The sequence below is a fragment of the Perca fluviatilis genome, chromosome 11, assembly GCF_010015445.1.
Source record: "Perca fluviatilis chromosome 11, GENO_Pfluv_1.0, whole genome shotgun sequence".
Lineage (NCBI taxonomy): Eukaryota > Metazoa > Chordata > Actinopteri > Perciformes > Percidae > Perca > Perca fluviatilis.
In genome coordinates this window covers 20,185,658-20,205,864 of record NC_053122.1, presented here as the reverse complement: position 1 = coordinate 20,205,864, position 20,207 = coordinate 20,185,658, and the positions used below count along the sequence as shown (strand labels likewise).

Here is a 20,207-nt window from a genome sequence, read left to right as displayed (position 1 = left end):
CTAGGGCTGGTTGATATGGTCCAACTCTGTTTTCTGGTTATTCAATAAATAGTCTGTATGAAATAACAAGATGGTAACAGCTATTTTTTGTGTATTCCTGTGTGAATTAAATACTTGACAAATGAAAAGTACTGAGAATTTTCTCATTTTATCAAGAACTTTAGTGCAAAATAAATATAACCTGCAAGGATCAGAACCTAAAGCGTCGTCCAAATGACAAGATAAATATTGTAACGTAGTTTGGCCACTGGTTTTTCGACATCGCAATAGAAAGGATATAGAAAAATACGTAGGGTAGGCATTTTCATATTGTTTTGACAATATATATGGTCAAATCGGCCAGTCCTAAGAGTAACCATCAAAAAACCCCATGTTATACAATAATCATTTATTCAACTGAGTAAACAATATACACATTTTATATGTAATCTGTTGCCCATCTCGTGTACTTGAATAGTAACTTGCCCACTTAACAAAACCATCTCAACTCAAGGACCGGTTTCCTGCTTGTTGTGGAACTTTTGACTGTATCACATGGTCATCATGAATAGATTGTGTCTGCTCAGTTTTTATGGATTGATAGACCTTTTTATTGAAGACATTTTGACATTACTGTAGCTGCTTCAGGGTCCTGGTACTGTGCATGCTGGCTGACTGCCATGGCTTACTAGGACAGTTGAATACAACAGAGACATCATTAATGTTATTAGTAACACCTGTGCATTTTCTACTATGAGAAGTCAAAATGTCTGAGTTGAAAAAGGAGGTTGCGCTTCAACAATGGACTTTAAAACAGTGAAGAAAAGGTAGCATATCTAAAGTTCCCAAGTTAAAGCTTTAGTGCGTAACTTTTTGATATTAATGAACGTCTGTTACATTCAAGCCATTGCCAAATGAGTTGCTACAAAGCTAATTAAGACTATCAGCTCCACACAACTCTCTCTGTATTTCTCAGTATGGCTATGTTCAGAAGATTGTGGCGTCCGGTGACTTTGCCATGCAGAAACTCAAGTGAAGATAATTCCTTCTTCTGAAGAGTCCATCATGTTTTTTTAAGGCTCCCTGTCTCAATGCTTATCAGAGAGCAGATAGGTGGTTATGGCATTAGGCTAGTAGTTACTGTACGGGTGGCAGGGTGGTGTTTTTGTCTTTATTTTATTATTTTGGGTGTGTGTGTTACACAGGTGTAACTGTTTTCTGTTAATTGGTTATTACATGATTTGTGAGAGCTTACTGTTGTCATACGTGCTTTCATGAAGGCTTCATGCCAAAATGCATCAGCAGGTTTGTCAGCAAATAATCTACCCAATAGATCAACACAGGGTGATTCTTTTGTTGTTCATGTAATTTTTCCTGACTTTATAGATATAGGTGGCAGGTTGGTCTCCTTACTAGGTTTGTGTATAAAGTCCTTCCTAAATTCTTTGCACGTTGCTTGGGAACATTTGTAAAACAGTCAACGATGCACACTGTCACATTACTGCCAAAAATAATTGTTTTAGGAGGCCTAGTGATATATTAAACTTCATTGCCTATTCTTTGTAAATGTAGGCATGAATTTTATTTATTTATGCATTGCATACATGGAGAAATATGTGTTACAGATTTGGTTGTTTTCAAATATCCGATTATGCTAACCTGACTAATGTAATTTAGTCATGTAGTCAACTTATTATCACAATGTTTTGTAATTGTAATTTGTCATTTTTATGATGTAAATCTTCCCAGTTTACATGATTATTAAACCAAATTTGTATGTGTCAGGTCAGATAGGCTAACCATATTTCACATTACCTCTTTAACTCTCATTACAGGTTGTACTGTATATTAATAGGCTAACGTTAGCTTTGCCAGTTAGCTCATTTAGCTACACCAGGCAGTTAGCCTACTCTGTGCAATATTCAGTAAAAACTCATCGCTGCGTAAGGATCAGCTTATGTGGTGCAACCGGTTTTCATTTAGTAATCAGGGGAGCACAGCGAAATTAAGTGACGATTCATTTTAATGATAAGAGATTTCTCTGGACACCCTGTAAAAAAACAGTCTCATGTGTGTTGTAGCTTAGTTGACCGGAGCATGTTATGTCACTGTTGCTACTGAGTGTTCAGATCAGCTCTGTGTAATGATCAGCGCCTCCACAGTCATTTTCACTCTGCTCAGTCCTGCACCGCTGTAGATTAACTTGCTCCGATCTTTCTTTGTGAAGTAAATCAGTGAAGAGAGAAAAAACACTTTTTACATCAGATTTCTCAGGTTCATTCATTCCTTGCAGGTTGGGATTTGTTGTCATGGGAACTAACCAGTCCTGAGTTACCGAGGGGGCGAGTTCAGAGATGTGTGTGTGTGTGTGTGTGTGTGTACACGCGTGTGTTTTTTGTTGTCTACTTTTTCTTTTCTTTAGAAGTAAAGGTTGAACTTCAGTTCATTACCACAGTATTCTTTTCAATTCTATTCTACCTGCCATGGTGATGAAAACACAGTTTTCATTTTATTATTTCATAGAGTTTGGTGACAAGTCTTTCCCAGCATAGCTCTGCTCGGCTTCAACCTGACGAGAGGTCCATTCAGCCAAGCGATTGAAAACACCCCCGTTGCCTCGGGAGGGGTTAGGATTCCAATCATGAACCACAGCGTTCCCGGTTTTGAATCCGGCCGCGCACCATTGTTCCATCTCTCTTCCTGCCCAGTTTCCTGGCATGTCTCCATTATCACCATCTAATAAAAGACACAAAATGTGCCCCATCCCCATGGGGGGCAGTGCTGTTTAAAGAAATACTTATGCCAAAGTCCATGACCAGATACCTTATCGGTTACAGAAACTCAGTCTACTTTTCTATTCAACAAAACAATAGATATTGGCATACATGTAATCTTTCTCTTTTAGAAAGGATAAATACTCTAGCTATTCATTAAATAGTGTTACAAAAAAATAACATTCAAGGATAAAGCATAGTTGGACAGTAGTGGTTTTAAGACAAATGTCCCACTGATGTTTTTAACACCTCACCGAATCCTCATCTCGCTTCCTCTACCCACAATCCTTCTCCCAGTGAAGCCTTCCTTCCGCTAAAGCACTTCATTTATTTCTTTGCTCCGTTGCCAAATGAGCAGCTGGATCAGAGAGCGACATAGGGCGGGAGACATAGAGAGAGAGAGAGAGAGACGATGATGTTTCCACTGTCTATGGATTGTAGCTACAGACGGGACTTTGTTGTATTTGCATAACGTGAGTGCAGCCTGCATGCTGAGAAACAGCAGACGTTACATGAGGAGAATTCCTCAAATGGCTTTAAGCATCCGACTCACAATGTGATAATACTTCTCCTGCATCGGGAGTGGCATCAAATACCTCTCCAGTCTGCAATGTCTCATTGATCGATGATCTCTTGTAAATTTTGTCTGGCAAAAAAAAAAAAAAACACGAAAGAGAGTGGGACCTTTTTTAAATTAAAGCAGGGTGCACTTGTTCTTTAATGAGAAAAAGCAGAAAGAAGAGCAGAGAGGCAATGGTATATCAGAGATTTAAACAGTCCAACCTCTTTCAGATCACAGACAGCTGAGAGGCAATTTAACATCCACATGGGCTGAGCTGAGTAGAGCAGGGTTGAGCACAGAACACTGGAGTTTTGTTCTGATTAGCTCTGCGTTTACTTACTTCTCTTCTGCCTCCCTCCACTCAGCTGCCTTCATCTTTTGCTCTTTTTTGTTGGTGTTCCGTTCTGTTTTTAGCTTGATGTCTTTCTTGTGTCAGTACAACGCTTTGACAAGTCCACAGGCTTCATTAGGTGAAATTTGTCAAATACAATAATCAGTACAGTAACAGTATTGACTGATCACTCAATCATTTTTCCTTACATAATAAACTCTGAATAGTTCTCTCTATAGTGAGCAGAAGATAAAGAATTTAGATACTTTTGATTCATAGGGTGTAGCTTTGCACAACTGTACTTTTGACATCTAAGGTGACGCATAGTAATGTAGATGGCATGGACACTTCTTTTTTTTGTTCCGTTAGAAATAGAACGAGACTCAGGCTTAATAAGATATTGAATTAATACATGGTATCATTTTTAGTCGGTCGGTTCACAACTTTGATCCAGAATAAAAACTCCAAGATAGGGCTGCACGATTATGGCCAAAATGATAATCACGATTATTTTGATCAAAATTGAGATCACGATTAATTATCACGATTATTTTTTGATTTTAGCCAAAACTAAATTTTATTGTCACATAATTATATAATTATAACTGCTTTTACATCCATATTGTGCTACATTCCTACTAATACATCCATATTGTGCTACATTCCTACTAATACATCCATATTGTGCTACATTCCTCCTTTATTGAAGGATACTGTGAAGGAGTATGCCATTTCAGCTGTTGTGCGACCGCTTTCCAGACATGCATGTTTGCCGTGAAAGATACAGGCAACGCAATTTTCTGTTCACGTTAACGGCGCATATGGTGCCTGGTATCTACCAGACGAAATAGCTACACGGATTTCTGTGGCTCATTACACTGCCACTTACATGTCTGCGTTGCGCTCTGATGCTCCGAAACCCACGTTAGAGGCAACATTAAACATCGCTGAATGTCACGCTAGTAAACACTAATGACTCGTTACACAGAAGGTAACGTTAGCCTACCGTTAGCCACAGTAGTAACTGGATTAAACACGGCTAAAATACTGACTGCTAAACAGTGTAGTGTATCTGTATTTCACTGTAGGTTTCCAACAGCGGGACGTCCAACAGTCTGCTGCTAAAGCTATGAGCTAAAGAAACAAACTAGCACTGGTCACTGCTGTTGTCTGAAAAACAACACAGACGGGACAAAACGTTAGCGTTTACTGGTAAACTGGTAAACTTGTGACGCGACGTTATGATGACCGACTGCTACCTGTTGTGGAATTTTCCTCACGTTACTCTGTCCTCTGTGACTGTCTACATCTAGAAAACTAAGCTGCGCGGTGCAGGCAGGGAATAGCTCTGATTGGCTCATGGAGACATGTGATCAGACAGTTATGGAGCGCTAGATTGGCTTTGCAAAAACTGTTCTATGAACGGAATGACGCATTTTAAATATCGCTCGATCACGCAAATTTGATCGTGGGAAGCCAAAATCGTGATCGTGATTAAAATTCGATTAATTGTGCAGCCCTACTCCAAGACTTTGTTGATCCCTGAATTTTCCTTTAGTGCAACCATTAGGTTGACATTTGCGTTTTTTAGTCAAATGTCTTAACAATTATTGGTACAGAAATCCATGTCCTCCTCAGGATGAATTTACTTTTCATCTGTGGCATCATCCGGTCAGAATTTTCATTTGTCCAATTATTTGGTTTATGACCAAATACCTGCAAAACCTATGACATTCCCATCAGCCTCAGCTGTACTTAGAGCTGGGCAATATATCGATATTATATCGATATCGTGATATGAGACTAGATATCGTCTTAGATTTTGGATATCGTAATATGGCATAAGTGTTGTCTTTTAAAGGCTGCATTACAGTAAAGTGACCTGGCTTCTCGACAGTGCTCAGCATGTCTGCCTCCGTTATTTCTTTGTACCGTTTAGTAAGGCACTGATGCAGAGTACCTCTCCATGGTGGTCTGCTGCTTGTGCAATGTTGCAGCTGCAGATGTTGTTGGACGTTGCTGGCGAATACGGCTGTGCTCCAAAGTGTGAGCGCGGCTAAGGTGGTAAAACAAGTTTGTGGTATTACCAGTGTTGGTGGGGATGATGGTCTTGCATAATTTGAAAAAGACATTGGTCTGACTACGGTCAGACTTATAAAATCCCCATAACTGCCATGCTGACTTTTCCTCGCTCACTGCGGCACTCACTTTCCACTTATCACTCCACGCCGCTAGTGTAGCTGTACTCTATGTTGTGCTAAACTAAGATGATGAACATGGTAAACTGTATACCTGCTTAACATCAGCATGTTAGTTTTGTCACAGTGAGCATGATGTTAGCATGCTGATGTTAGCATTCAGCTCAAAGTACATGGCTGTAGACTTTGAACATTTATTGTTCATGAAATGTACTTGTTCCTGAATCCTGACCGGGTGGCTTGTGTTCACTACAAATACAGGACCATGAGACTTTAAACTGAGATGATGTCATGCTTATAAAATTACTTCTTTAGAGTATGGTGAAGTTATACACATATTTAATAAAAAAATAACAACACAAACCATAACAATCAACATATTTGTTTGAGGTTTCCTGTTTAACAGTTTTACAGACAACAGCTTGGAGTTTTATTTTGTATTATTGCTGAACTCATGGATGTTAATTAGCTACGGATGATTACATTTTCCAGCAAGAGTTGTCATTCCAGCTGGTGAAATAACCAACCACTGGCCAAAACTCTCAACTCCTCTGGCAGGTTAACAGGTTAAAAAACGTAATGCAATTATGATTTGATAATTGTACTCTTTCAAATTGAGATTTCAATATAAAAACAAGTATGTCCTGCATATATATATATATATATATATAGGGTATGAATTGGTCATTCCTCTCCTCTCTGTGTGTTTGTAAGAAGAATATGACAGTGGGGTAGGGCAGACATCAGAGCCACTCTCATTTACCACTCCTGGCTTCACTTATTTTCCATTTATTTTCTCTCTCTCTCTCTCTCTCTCTCTCTCTCTCTCTCTCTCTTTTCTGTCAGCTGCTTTTATCTATTGGGTTCATATGTATAAGTACAATATAGGCCTATATATTGTATTTGCATCAACAAACATATCAAAGCGGCACACACACTGTACAAATCATGAAGCACTGTCAGCATAAATGTGGCTCAGTGTAAACTCAATCCTACCCTCAGGTATGGCAAACACATGATTTAGGCATGCACCTCTGACAGCAATCGATCATGTCATTTAGCCTACCCTTTGGCCTTGAGTTATCTGACTCATCTGGGACAAATCAAAGGTTATCATGGAACAACTTATTGTTGCATGCTCTACTTCCCTAAGCTTCCTTCTGTGGCTTTGCTGAAGCAGATAAACATGGAGCAAAGGGTTTTTATTTTTTTATTTCTGACTTTAAGTTGTTTACCTGTCTGTCGTTAATAGAAGTTGTGATCTCGGTTTGTGTTGCAAGAACTGCAATTTTTCCCCCCTTTGTGCCATAAATTAATCCGGCGGATAGCTAGTTGCTCTTCTGCAGTACAGAATGAAGCAGCGAGGCTAACGCTTGGGTGCAGGACTCCATGTAATGATTATGTTTATTATTATTATCCGACCAACAGTCCAAAACCCAAAATGATGAGTAAGTAAATCAGCAAATTATTACATTTGAGAAGTTCATAGCAGTCAATGTTTGGCAATTTGCGTGACCAATGAAACTATTAAAGCTTTATTGCGTAACTTTTTGATATTAATGAACGTCCGTTACATTCAAGCCATTGCCAAATGAGTTGCTACAAAGCTAATTAAGACTATCCGCTCCACACAACTCTCTCTGTATTTCTCAGTATGGCTATGTTCAGAAGATTGTGGCGTCCGGTGACTTTCCGGCGCAGAAGAAAAATGGCTACAAGCATGGATGACATTGAAGAATCTGAACAGGTTTTTTGTTATCGAAGTTGCCATATTTCACCATTTGACATGACGTGTGTTCAGTGACTGCAGCTTTGACGATGATATAGATTGGATGGATTCATCATTCACTACAGTCGCCTCCCAAAATAGAAACTGGGTAACATAAACATGATGTCAGGCTGAATAATGAAATGCCAGTTCAGGCAGATTTGCAGGCTACTCATGACCTTTCATCTAGACTAAAGTTTCCCATTATTATCATTAATTGAAACTGCTTTGGGCAGTCGTTATTTATTAATAGTAATTAAACTTATGAAATGAACCGACTTTAAATTCCACATATAATCCATAGAACAGAGGAGGTGTATTTGCACTTACTGTTACAAATCACTTTAGCCCCGTCAATATTATTTATTATGTTATGTACGTTGTGTTTTTGGTTTGTTTTTTGTTTTCAGGATTACGGTAAAACTACTGGCCTGGTTTCCATGAAACTTGGTGGAAGTCATGGGTTAAGGACGAATCCATCACAGTTTGGTGCCCTTCTAGTTTCCTTTTGTTTTGTTTTTTTATCACTGACAGGGCGCATCACTTTTCTCAGTGAGGATAAGAGATGAACTGCTGAATCCAGTCAGTTAATGAACACTGAAATGTCAGTGTTGTGGTGGGGTGGATTTGAGTGCCTGATTCATTCATGACGCACCATAATGCGTCTCCACAACAGCGAGACTGAAGCTAGGTCACAAAAATAAAAAAAATCACTCCATCAATGCTCTCAAAGTCAGTGACTGGGTGGAGTTTGATGGGTCCTAACTGACATATCGGTCCTCTAATGTAGGTGAAAGTGGGCGATAGGTGTATTGCAACATAACACATAGGCTACTGCGTATTTGATTGATAATGGATTTTTTAGGGCTGGTCCGAATATCATTTTTTGATCTTCGAAGCTTCGGTAGTAATGAGCATCGAATATTCGAAGCTTCGGAGAGAGGGGGCTGAACATATTATTATCTCTAATAAAGGCAGGAATCTCTATGTGTCTGTCTGTTTGTTTGCATGTTGATTATTTTGAGAACCTTTCATCCAAACGACTTCACAAGGGAGTGCAGTGTCGTATTTGGTGCAATATAGATAGACAGGCCAGACTCGTTCAGAATTAATACACTTTTAACCTCTCAAGGATCACCCTCCCGTCAACGGGACACTTTGTGACTGGGGCGTCGCTGTAACCTCGATAAAACTTCCACTCATGAGCGTTTTTATAACTTTAAAGCGTTAAATCTTCAAAATATACAGCCACGTACACAACTGTTACAAAGTAAAAGAAAATAAAACAACTCAGCCGTAATCTGCACAGCCGAGTGCGGCACACCTGCATATGTCGTTGTCCTGTCAGCAACAAAGTGGTATTTTGACCAAAACTTGATTTTCATAAATCCCCAAGAGTCCAAGGAAATGTAATATCCAAGCTTTATATTCCAAAACAATCTCTTCACCTCACAATGTTGAAGTTTCTGGCCGAATCACAACGGAAAACGGGGAAACGGTTTTCCATTTCCGCTTTTATCGCCCCCTAGCTTCTCTGCCCAGCTTGCTAAATGCTCGAAGTGGGCGTCATCGTGTACCGACAGTCTCTTCTTTTCTTCTTTGTAGTTTATTGCCGGTTGGCAAACCAACTTAAATGTGCATTACCGCCACCAACTGGACTGGAGTGTGAACGAGAGATAAATGCAGAAAATAAATAAACCAAAATAATAAAAAAAAAAACGAATATTCGAATGTCAAATTTTAAAATCGAATACCAACTCACCGAACGAATATTCGAATATTCGGGTCCAGCCCTAGGATTTATGCATTTAGACTAATTAAAACTGATTTTTTTTTAATTAATTAATTGATTAAGCATTTGGTCTAATAAATGTCAAAGAAATTATGAAATGCTTATCATCACAATTTCCAAGAGCCCAGAGTGAAATTATTATAGTAAATGTCTTGTTTTCTTTGATCAACAATCCCCAAAAATCCCAAATCCTCTATTCAACTATTCAGTCTATATTCAGGGGATGAAGAAAACCACCAAATGTTCGCATTTGTGAAGTTTGAACAAGTAAATATTTATGGCATTTTTTTCTTTAAAAAACACACCAAGTTAAGCAATTAATCACTTATCAGTATTGTACCTGGTTAATTCTCTCTTGGTCGACTAATTGATTAACCTATTAGATGACTAATTGTTGCAGCTCTATTTTGAAGAAGAGATAATGTGGGAGCAAAATTACATTCATATGTCTTATATGTTTTTAATATGAGCTTCAGTCTTAGTACAAGATTAGATTTTAGTATTTATCCAGGCTGAAACACAGACAATGGTACAATAGGACAGTAGGTCATATTCTTAACTGCTGCACAATATGTTGAATCGTTACCATCATGCCCTGCTTCTTAGCGACGTGACCCAGATCCTTCGTAATGACAGTGTGTAGTATGCACTGTCTTTGTCTCTCGGTTTCCACCCCCCCCTCCCCCCTTCATTTTTTATCACTCAGTGGGGGAATATAAATCTAACCATGAACACCGTTAGACTGTGGTTTTCTTTGAAAATTGATTTGTAGTGTTGAATAATGATTTTCTGTAGACTTAAGATCAACTTGCAATAATTCTGACTTACGTTTTTAAATTGTACATAGAGATAAAAGCGTCAGACAAGTGTAATTTTATCAGACATGCTGCTTTAAAGTGACTTCTTTTTGTGTACAGTGAATAAAACTCGAGGCATGTATGTATGTTAGAGTGAAAATATGTGTATGTGAAAAAAGAATGTATGCATGTGAGAGTACCAGAATGAATAATGTCTTATACGGCCCTTCATAGTTAGTGCCAAAGCCAAAGATAACTTCTGTCCGTCCCACTGTGCACCGGTTGGTTTGTGGGAGATGAACTTGCCCACAGCAAGATGTGCTGGAGCCATGAGAGAGCTGTGAGGCTCCACACTATCAAGTGTAGCATGGCTAATGCATTTTTTATAAGACCAGGAGGGCTTGGTTGTAGGTTAAAACGCAGGGGCCCCGAGGCTCAAGAGAGTGAGCGAGAGAGAGCGAGAGAGATGCTCTGGCTGTGATCTTCATCCAGCTTAAAGTGTTGCCTTTACACCCAGACTTTTTTCCTACAACAGTTTTCTGTTCTCTCTCAGTTTTTACTTTTACTAGCTACTTACAGTCAAAATATGAAGAAATAATTGCATTCACATTGTTTTAACCTGCAATAACAATATTACAACACCAACATATTATCAGCTTTTAAGTGTCCAATATATACTTTATTTTAGCTCTGTTTATTGTCTCTACCAACTCCTGAGGGAAATATCTGTCTCTTTAGCTGCTAAATACTCCACTATGTGTACCAGCTAGTTGCTAACTGTGTCTGTCTGCTGTTTGCTGATTGTCAGGTAGTGTACAGTGGGGTTTTAGAGAGTTTAATTTAAAGCGCTAACTGCTATAGCCAAACATTATGTTATGACAGCGAAATAAAATCGTAAAATGACAGGCTGGAAAACAATAAGAACAAAAACATTGTGTTTAAAGTCGCTATTAAAAGAAAAGTTTGACATTTTTGGAAATACGCTTCCTCCAGCCGTTAGCCGGTTACCTTAGCTTAGCACAAAGACTAGAAACAGCTAGCCTGGCTCTGTCCAACGATAACAAAGTGCACCTACCAGTAACTGTAAAGCTGGGTGGGGGAGGACAGTTTCTTGGCTCTGAGCAGTTGCAACCAGAGGAGACTCCAGGAAGTGGCTGTGTGGGCCAAGTGGCCAACTGCAGCTTCATAATTTAACAGACCCACATCAGAGTGGTATCGATCTTCTCATCCAACGCTCAGCAAGAAAGCAAAAAAAACTAATTTCCCAAAAAACTATACCTTTTTAAGCTCAGAAGAGCTAAGGTTTATCACTTGTGACACCATTCACAAGTACATACAAGTAGTCATGATCCAGCGTTAACTTGAAAAGATTTATTAAAGCCACTGAATAAAGATAATACAAGTGTTCATAAGTAGCTGTCATAGCTGTAAGATAAAATACATCTTCACCAAGGATGACAGTGGGAGTCAGTTATCTGTTGTCACATCAATTGGTAAAGATTGAAAAAATGAACAATACAAGGCTTGTAGCCTGAGGGCTCCGCTGAGAACATCTGCCGAAGTTCTGCTAAAGAAACACACTGAGATGGAGACTCCGGATGTAGCAGGGTGTGTACATGTGCAGTGAGCATCTCTCAGTGCTGCTGGGAAAGGATGGTCCTCTGCTCTGTTGCATTAAACCTTATTATAAATGATCAATGATGATTTCACTGACAGGAAAGTCAAGGTCTTTGTACAGTCTCATATTCTTAGTAAATTTAACGAGCTCAGCTCTCGGATGCTAAATGGATAGAGATACAGTACGTGGAGGCCTCGAGTAATGCAACTGTATTATTTTAAATTCAAACAACCCATCTTCAATGCACCCCTCTGCCCTTATAGATTTATGTTTTTTTTATTTTTTTATTTACACCTGATTCACAGCTTTCACTTACCCTAATGCTCCAATCCCCATCCTTTCATCCTTCTTTGATCTTCTGCAATGTGCTTCAGCAGGGTGACCTCGGTTAAAGCCACGTGTGTCCACGTGTGTGTCTTCCCTGCTGAGGTGCCCTTGAGCATGAGGCTGATCTCCTAACAGCTCCAGTGTTGCTGTTCTCAACCAGAACCTGAAACTAAACTAAAACGTCCTTGCAGAAACTGTTAAAAGGTCACGTTTTTATCCCACATAACCTAAGTGTGAAGGTAATTCTGTGTTGGTGATTCTAGTGTTAGGTGGTGTGTTGCTGGGGAACCTGTGAAGTGTTGTGTTACCTGACTGTAACTCACCTGGTAGGAAGGCGATCTAAAGCAATTAGAGGTGTGAGAACGGCTGAGAGAACAGCTGGAAATCAAGGAAACATTGGTAGAATGTGTGTGAAGATGGGAAAACCAGAGGTGTGTGTTTTTCATTAGTATTATGCAAACATCAACAAATACTCTGTAAATTCAGTAAATGGCTTTTGTATGAAAGATGACAATCCATCTGCACTGCTTTGACTACTAGTAACTTAAAGTACTGATGCATATCCTTTTAAAGGTCCCATGGCATGAAAATTTCACTTTATGAGGTTTTTTAACATTGATATGAGTTCCCCCAGCCTGCCTGTGGTCCCCCAGTGGCTAGAAATGGTGATAGGTGTAAACCGAGCCCTGTATCCTGCTCTGCCTTTGAGAAACTGAAAGCTCAGATGGGCCAATCTGGAATCTCCTCCTTATGAGGTCATAAGGAGCAAGGTTACCTCCCCTTTCTCTGCTTTGCCCACCCAGAGAATAGAGCTCAACAGTCCCTCCCACAGCGGGTTCCAGAAATAAAAATACAATGCAATTTCTCCATTGACAAATTGGAGTATAAACCATAAAATGGTAACCGTCGATGGTAGACTTAGAACCAGCATGCCGACGTGACTAAGCGATTATATATGATTACATAGACGCCAAAAATCATGGGGCACCAACCTTGATTTGAGATAAATGTCTTTTATTCGCGGCGTCTTGGATAAGTACTTCATTACCCACAATCCTGAACAATCCCACAATCCCACAGTGATACCTTTGATTGGTGGAACTCATGCTGGTGAGGAGGAGGAGCTACCTGCACGATCCGTCACAAGGATTTACGACACTGCCTGAATCACGATCTGTTCCACGCTTCTGCCGTTAGCCTCCGCCGGGAAGCTAACGTTAGTTTAGCTAACAGCTAATTCGGCTTACCGCTAGCTGACAGCTTGATTCAGTCTAAAATAACGTTAACTCAAACTAAACACTGGGTAAAGCAGGCTACAGCTGATGTAACAGCCGTTATATATTTTAACGGTTATTTTCAGGTTTTATTTTGAGGGTCTTTTTAAAGTTATTACATGCTGTCTCAGCTAGCGGTTAGCCGAATTAGCTGTTAGCTAAACTAACGTAGCTTCCTTTATTCAGTGGTGCGCGGTGGTTTATGGGATGAGTAGTTCCTTCGCTCTGAAATGACGATATGTACACAGTCTTGTACCTTTTGACTTTTTTTTAGATTTTCTGTTCGTTTTTTCACTCGAAATAGTACGTTGTATGCTTATGAGTCACGTACCATCCGGTTAGCCTAATGCATGGTCTAAAACTCTTTATGTACGGATTTTTCCAGAAAAAATTTACTTCCGGAACCCAAGGTCTCTCAGAGGAGGGGCGGAACTGTTGAGCTCTATTTAGCCCATCCATGAGAAAAAGAGAGACATCATGGCTTGCAAACAAGCAAAGTGGCAGTTGGTCAAAGCCACACCTCCACCCTCCACCTTGCTCCCCCCTTCTCCTCCTCAACAGCATTTAAAGGAACACGCCGACTTATTGGGAATTTAGCTTATTCACCGTAACCTCCAGAGTAAGACAAGTCGATACAAGCCCTTCTCATCTCCGTGTGTGCTGTAACGCTGTCTGACGGCTCCAGCATTAGCTTAGCCTAGCCCAGATCCTGGAGGTAACTGGTTCCAACTAGCCTACTGCTCCGAATTGTGACAAAAGTGACAAAATAACGCCAACATGTTCCTATTTACATGTTGTGATTTGTAGAGTCACAGCGTGTACAAAAAACAACGTAACATGAGACACAGCCATCTTCTATCTGTAAACAAACCGGGAACTATATTCTCAGACAGGCTTGCTGCGAGCATATCACTCCGCCCAAGTACTATATTCTTCCGCCTGAGAATATAGTTCCCGGTTTGTTTACGGTTAGAAGATGGCTGTGTCTCATGTTACGTCAGACAGCTTTACAGCATGCACGGAGATGAGAAGGGTATGTATCGACTTGTCTAACTCTGGGGGTTACGGTGAATAAGCTAAATTCCCAATAAGTCGGCGTGTTCCTTTTAAAGCAGGGGTCACCAACACGGTGCCTGCGGGCACCAGGTAGCCCCCGAGGACCACATGAGGAGCCCTCAGGCCTGTTCTCAAAATGAAAATTGAATATTGATATTATCTGTTTCCCACCTTGTTAAGTCATTGTTGATAATTATTGTGAGAAATCATTAACATGATCAGTGTCTTCACATAGATGAGTATCATTAATCATTAATAATCATATATAACTATCATGAATCATTAATAATCATATATAACTAAAGGCAAACTGAGCAAATTTGTTATTTCAGGAGAGTGTATCAAACTGGTAGCCCTTCGTATGACTCAATACCCATGAAGTAGCTCTCAGTTTCAAAAAGGTTGGTGACCCCTGCTTTAAAGCTACAGACACAGAAATGGCACATATACTAAGGAAAGCTCATTGTGGGACTGGCTCTAGTGGCTGTAATTCTGCACCAAGGCTGAATTTTGGGAAAGAGACTTCAGATACAGTATTAGGGGACCACTAAGGCCTATATAAAAGCATCCAAAAAGCAGCATGTCATAGGACCTGATAACTAATCTCATGCTAAGGTGCACTGCAGGCAGCTGAGTTGCGGCATTGCCAGCAGCAATAGATATAGTCACTGTATTCCTGTAATAGATAATGTATGATGTTCATTCCGTGTTAATTTTTTCCAGATTCTTTTTTTTTTTTACGATTTATTTTCACGACTGTTGTGATAGGCAGATGATTCATCCAATCACCTACCAGGTATGTTTTTTGAAAGTGCCCTTTTCCATTGACGGCTTCTCAGATGGTTCTGTAGAACAAACCATCTGGTTCATTTAATGAATATCAATGAATTTAAGTGTGTGTGTGTGTGTTTGTGTGTGTGTGTGTGTGTGTGTGTTTGTGTGTTTTTGTTTTTGTGTGTGTGTGTGTGTGTGTTGTGTGTTGTGTGGTGTGTGTGAATTCATCAAAAAAAAGATTAATTGATAATGAAAGTAGTCATTAGCTGCAGCCCTGGTCTATAATATAGAGACAAGCTAGTAGGACAGTTATTGTTACATACAGTGTTTTTGTTCTTTTCAATACATATATATATATATATATACACACACACACACACACACACACAGTATATATAGAAGGGCACACATTAATCATATTGATACAAGCAAAATGTAAACTGCACAAAGGTGTACATGTCACAAATGTGATCTGGTGATTCCATTTGTGTTCCTGTCTTTGTGGAGAATGTAAAACATGCATGCGTTTTTGAATATTTCACAAGTCAGGTTGCTCATTTGGAATGAGAGATAGCGCTGCACAGACAAACTGCTATACAGTAGGAGTGGAAGGAAGAATTCAGAACTTTGTACTGAACCTGAGCTCTGCTGTAAACTTACTGGACTGAACTCTGGGACTCCATGCCTGCTTTTGATCCCTTTGGCCTTGCGTTATATACTGTAGCTGAAGCTAAACTCAACCCACAAATGTTCCAGTGGAGCTGACCAATGGTTAACAGTGGAGGATAAAAAGTATCCAGAGCAGCTCTGCCCTTAATGCTATAAACTCTAACCATCTGACCAGTAGAACAGACAGGGATGATTACTATGCAATGCTACAAATATGGGCGTTGTGATTTCTAAAAAGATACAAATCATTGAATGTGACTTCACACATTGATTTAATTGTGTAACAGACATTGCTGCTCAACATCTCAATGTTTTGACTTGTCCCTTTACATTAAAAGTCCCCAGTTCAGTTGCAGTCCATCTCTTCTTCCAGCATATGCTTGCTCAAGACTCGGATGAATTATGTACCCTCACAAATTACCAGTCTGGTCACCCGTCTGGTAACCAATTAAAATTTTAAGATACAGATGTTGTAGACGTTCTGCGAGCTTAAGTTGGCACATCATCTGAATGTGCTTTTTGATGTGTGTGTGTATGTATTTGTGTAAGTCTGAAAGTGAGGCATCCGTAACATTTATGTGACAAGAGCAGGAATTATTAAACAAGTACAGTAATTAATGAGTTCCTTTTAAAGCCTGCAGATGTTCTTGTGCACGCAGAAGTGTTTCCGCCTATATACTGCAACCTAACACCTTGAATTGACTAACTGCACTTAGTGACAGATTAGTTTGAACATACACACACTGTCACTGAATCATATACATGTGTTATGTACTTCTAGTCTAATCTGACATTTATGTTCTTGTCCTCTGTAGCGGTACAGTGCTAAAATGACATAAAATTAAACTTAGGTCAGGAACTCATCGACCATACGGTGTTGTTCAGGTCTGTGAGAGTCACATCTGTAATTATGTACAAAGCAAAGCCAGAAACCACAGTACTACAACTAAACCCTACAGTGTTATTAAAATGTAAATTTCAGAGCTGCATCTTCAAGGAAGAACTTGGATAAAAATAAATAGAAGTTGAACATTCCAAAGAGCATTTTTTTCATTGATTCTTAAATTAAATGCATCTATGAGAAAATGAGCTACTTTGCATATCAAGAACGTATACTAAGTTGTGTATTTTTATAAAAAAAGTTTTCATCATACAAAAAAGAGCCAACATTTACAGTATATTTGACATATTTATACTGTATTAGCTTTTCAAACATTTCAACATCAGGTTTTGAGAAGTTTGGAAGCCAGTGATCTGGATTTAAGTTCAAAGCCCAGTTCTTTGGCCTCTGACTTTAAGAGATCTCAAATATTAGTTTTCATTGCCATATTTGCATACTTGATTTCCTTAACCATAAAAATATACAGTAGTAGTAGTTTGTGTCTAGATCAAGTGAAACATGTTGTCTGCTGTCCTTATGCCATCCGTTGTGCCCCAATAGCTACAATATTTCTCTACAATGGCACTTCCTGAACATACTGTTTATTTTCTGGTAACAAATACAGTGCAGTGCAAAGAAAATGTGTTTTTGGAAATGCACAATCCCTGTGCCTCCTGTGACAGCTGGTGGCAACAAACCTGAAAATGTGTTAAGAGTTTCCCCTGACGGCTCATTTCAAAATATAAATCAAAAAGTGTGAAAGAAAGTGTCGGTTCCCGGGTGATACAGGGAAAAAGATTCCCAAAATGTTTGTTTCATGTCTCACTTACAGATTCATCTGGCACAGCATTTCCCCTCTGACTGTGTGTTAGTGTTTGCATGAATGTTAGTATGTTGTGAATGTGATACATGTGCTGTGCTTAATGATGAGTTCCAAAAACTAATTGGCTTGTAGTTTGTCAAGAACTGAGGAGTAAGATGATCACAGCAACATATGAAAACAAGAAAGTGGCATTAACATTAAAATATCTTCTCCCTATATTTGCTTAAAAAAAGAGAAAAGAAATGACATTCTGTTTAATGTTTATCTCTGTCAGTCTTCTTCCTCTCTTTCTGAGGCCAGTTGATCCCATATTTGAATATTCTATTCAAAGCTTTGGTGAATCAAATTCTGGTTGAAGGGGTGCTTGAAAACACTCTACTCTTTTATTATGTACCCAGCTTTTATCTGAAAACATGCCAAAACATCATCGTTATCACATTCAACGTAGTCATCAGCGGGTGAGAAAGATCAGATGCAGAGAAGTGTGTGTGTGTGTGTGTGTGTGTGTGTGTGTGTGTTTGTGTGAAATGAGAGTCAAAGTTAAAAGTTTAACAAATGCCAACACAAGCTACCAGAGCCAAAGTTATGTATTCAAATTGTTTATTTAGTCCAACCCCCGAAAGCTATTCAAATTGCAACCATACCAAACAGATAAAAGCAGCAAGTCCTCTTAATTGAGAAGCTGCAAACAGGAAATGTTTTTACTGCTCAAACTCAAAATTGATTTTAAAACAGTGGTTGGCATATTTTCTAGACATAGTTATGCTTGAACTCTCTACAGCAAGGATTAACAAAGCCAAATCATCGACTACAGACCTATGGAAAAACGCAGCAGCACAAGTATCAGTCCTAATGACCTCAGCATCACAAGAAGTAGAGGAGAGTGACTAGGCAAGGTGTGACTTCTGTTTTTGTTTATTTGTTTGTTTTTCTTTCCTCGAGACCGCAGAGGGTGGGAGAGGGTTGTTGTTCTTGTTCAGTTGTGTTTGTCTGTTCTGCGTGTTTAAAAATATAAAGACAATAAAAAATTGATCTCAAAAAAGAATTGTCATTGATTTGTATGTTGGCACTAATAACACGGTGTTAGTTCAGGCAGAGCACTGATGTTGCTTTTGCATTAGCTGTTTACATTCATGCTGCATGTTTGGCTACCAGCTGACTACTGTAGTCACATCCAATTCATTAATCTATTACTTAATATCAATTCTTCATTAGCAAATTTATAGGAATAGCGTGAAATTTTGGGAACTTCATCCCTGTAAAACAGCAAATTCTTGTTTTTACACTTTAGTTATTGTACGAATTGAACGGTTGATAGTGTGTTAACTGGTGAGCTGTAGATGTGCTGGTATGATAGGTGGATCTTTTTCAACTTTAGGAGAGAACCGGGCTAGTTGTTTCCGCCTGTTTTCAGTCTTTATGCTAAGTTAGGCTAACTTTCTGCTGGCTTTAGCTTCATACAGATGTGAAAGTGGTGTTAATCTTCTCATCAAACTATCAGCACAAAACAACAACCATTGATTACCCCCCTTTTTTAACAATAAGTTAGCCCGATTGCAGTCTCGCTTTGCCAGACCTTCCTCCACAGGGCTGCGGAGGAGGGTCTGGCTAGTCCACACAGCATTCTGTGATGGGAGAAAAACATGCTCTGGTTAATTGTCATTTCTTTAAACCAATCACAAGTGTCGTGGGTGGCGCTAAGCACTGGGCAGACCCACGGTGCCGCTGCAAAATAGCCTCGGGAAGGAACTTGTTTTGGTGGAACATGTGTACGTTAAAAAGTTGTTTTAGTCGTGCAACAGAAAACTCAGATTGGACAGATAGTCTAGCTAGCTGTCTGGATTTACCCTGCAGAGATCTGAGGAGCAGTTAACTATAGTCCTCATAAATCGACCAGAGTTTAAAATTACAACACAAAGAAAGTGGAAGGTACCGGACATCCGGCTGAAAAGAGTGAAATCCGGGAGAATTTCCTGCGGCAATAGAGCAATCCCGGAAGTGGAACGTCGTGGATATAGACTAGCCCGGTTGTTAACCTCTGTGACAGAGGCTGCACTTTCTGTAGCTTCACATAGAGATTAGCGAGCCCACTGCTCTCTGTGGTAGGGAGAACACTGGCATGCTTACAAATTACAAAGATTGTCCCCATTGGCACCTACCTCTGGTTTAATTTTGATGAAACAAGGAGGCATGATGAAGTATTATGTCCTTGATTGGTTTGAATTGTTCCTTTACACTTTAACCAAATCTCTATCATTGATTTTGTTTAAAAACTCTTTTTGATATTCTGTTACCCTTTCCTTCTTTGGTTGTCATCTGGACTGTCCAGTCTTTTTTTTTTGCTCATTTAGAAACAGCCTTGAAACTTAATAGAGACAAAAAAGGGCAGTTGTATTCCACTTCACACATTTTAATAGCATTTCTCTGTGGGTTCCTTGGCAGACATTATATGATCGGGGACTGTTATGAAATATATTGCTGTTGTTAAAAAGGAAGTTACTGTACAGGGATCCTTGCATAAACTGGTTGCATAATTGGTATATTTCTCTCTGTCATTGTCGCCATCTCTGTCTTTTCTTCTTAAT

The 20,207-nt window shown here is 39.4% G+C and overlaps 1 protein-coding gene and 1 long non-coding RNA gene across 2 annotated transcripts in view; one reads left to right on the top strand and one right to left on the bottom strand.

Annotated features, from left to right (window-relative positions):
* Positions 1-20,207, top strand: part of b4galt2 (UDP-Gal:betaGlcNAc beta 1,4- galactosyltransferase, polypeptide 2) — a 181,436-nt gene that overhangs the window by 1,630 nt on the left and 159,599 nt on the right. The window lies entirely within an intron of this gene.
* Positions 2,127-3,740, bottom strand: LOC120567788. The gene is made up of 4 exons (XR_005640611.1): positions 3,656-3,740; positions 3,307-3,399; positions 3,008-3,111; positions 2,127-2,715 (listed from the first exon to the last, which is right to left on the bottom strand). It is a non-coding gene; the product is annotated as an uncharacterized LOC120567788 (long non-coding RNA).